Below are 1,821 nucleotides of genomic sequence, written 5' to 3'. Positions count from 1 at the left end.
ATCCCAGACATATACTAGTTATTGCAAATAAGGGATACCATGGGACCTATGTTTCTTTGGACTTGGCTTACATTAGTTAATATAATTTTTTTCCAAGTCTTTCCATTTCCTAAAAATTGGGCGATGTCATTCTTTCTGATGGAGGCATAGAATTAATATATATACACATATATATGTATATATATGGTATATGTGTGTGTGTGTGTGTACACACATATACACAGAGAACATTTTAGTTTTTTGTTTTTTAGAGCAACTTAGTTTTCCATATTCACCATTTTTTCAAATGTTTTTCTTGTGATAAAGTGGTTACATAATTTCCCAAATTTCACAATATTGTGGGATAGTGATGCTTAGTTAAAGTCACAAACATATTCTAACTTTGATGGAGCAAATTGTCTATCATGGTCTACAACACTTATGAGTTCTATGAGCTTTGCAATAGAGTTATTTCTTCCATATGTATGCTTTTTTTGTTTGGAAATATGTATATTTCTTTTGTTTTGCATAGCGTCTGCTGTTCCCTCTTTCCCACTTGTTCCCTCCCTCCCTTCAGTGACATTGAGTTGCTTAGTTCATTTTGGTCAATGTCCAGTGCAGCTGATGGATCCCACTGTTGTATGTTTTTCCCTGATTCCCTCTAGTTCTGTGTCGTCCTCCTGGTTTCCCTTCAGTGTGCACATATTATCAGCAGAATGGGGTTATTTAGTAGTGATTCAATCAGATGAGTGGAAGTCCTTGGTTTCTTAAGTGTTGTTAATTTTGTTGTATCACCTTACATTTTGGATTTAACATCCACTTACCATGGAGACCATGTGGTTTGTCTCTTGCTTTTGTCTTACCTCGCTCAACATGATTTCCTGTAGCTTGATTGATTTCCCTGCTAATGCCATTATTTTGTCCTTTCTAATGGCTGGAAAATATTCTGTTGTGTATAGTTACAACAGTTTTTGGATCCATTCATCTCAGGTGGGACATATGGGTTGTTTTCCTATCCTTGCTATTGTGAACAGTGCTACAATAAACATGGAGGTGCATGTGTCCTTGAATATTGGTACCTGTTGTTCAGGATAGATGCCTAGAAGTGGTATGAGTAGGCCATAAGGAAGGTCAATAATTAGCTTTCTGAGGACTCACCAGACTGCTTTCCAAAGTGATTGTGTAAGTGTACATTCACACACACACACACACACACACACACACACACACACACACACACAGAGAGAACGTTTTCTTGATCCATTCTTCTACTGAGGGGTATCGGGGTTGGTTCCCTATCTTAGCTATGGCAAATAATGCTACAATAAACATTGTTGTGGTGGTAGTTTTAGTATGGACTTGTTTGTGATCATTTGGGTGAATGCCCAAAAGTGGGATTGCTGTGTAATAGGAGAGCTCTATGTGGAGTCTTTTGAGGAACCTCCAAACCGCTTTCCAAAGTGAATGAACAAGTTTACACTCCCACCAAGAATGCAGTAGGCTTCCCTTCTGGCCACATCCCTTCCAGCATCTGTTGGTGTAAACATATGGAATTATTCATCCTTGTGCAGGAACCATGCTAATCTTCTCTGTATGTTCCAATTTTAGTGTATGTGCAGCCAAATTGAGCACAGAACATTTTTTTATATATAAAGTGTAATTGATTTTCTTAAACGAGACAATTCAACAACAAGTAAGTTCAAAAGAATTGTGAAATTTTGCAACCATGTATTTCTTACATAAGCACACATTTAAGAATAAAGTCAAGATTGACATGCCAAAAACAAAATAATTTCAGATATTTGTTGTTCATGAGATGTGTAGGAGGAGGAATTCAATTAT

At 36.9% G+C, this 1,821-nt stretch overlaps 1 pseudogene; it reads right to left on the bottom strand.

The window, feature by feature from the left end:
- Positions 1 to 1,520: 1,520 nt before the first annotated feature.
- On the bottom strand, positions 1,521 to 1,611 carry LOC122115600 (annotated as a pseudogene).
- Positions 1,612 to 1,821: the final 210 nt, after the last annotated feature.

The sequence above is a fragment of the Dipodomys spectabilis genome, unplaced genomic scaffold (genome assembly GCF_019054845.1).
Source record: "Dipodomys spectabilis isolate Male_0828 unplaced genomic scaffold, ASM1905484v1 ptg000121l, whole genome shotgun sequence".
NCBI lineage: Eukaryota > Metazoa > Chordata > Mammalia > Rodentia > Heteromyidae > Dipodomys > Dipodomys spectabilis.
This window is presented reverse-complemented; position numbering and strand designations above follow the sequence as displayed.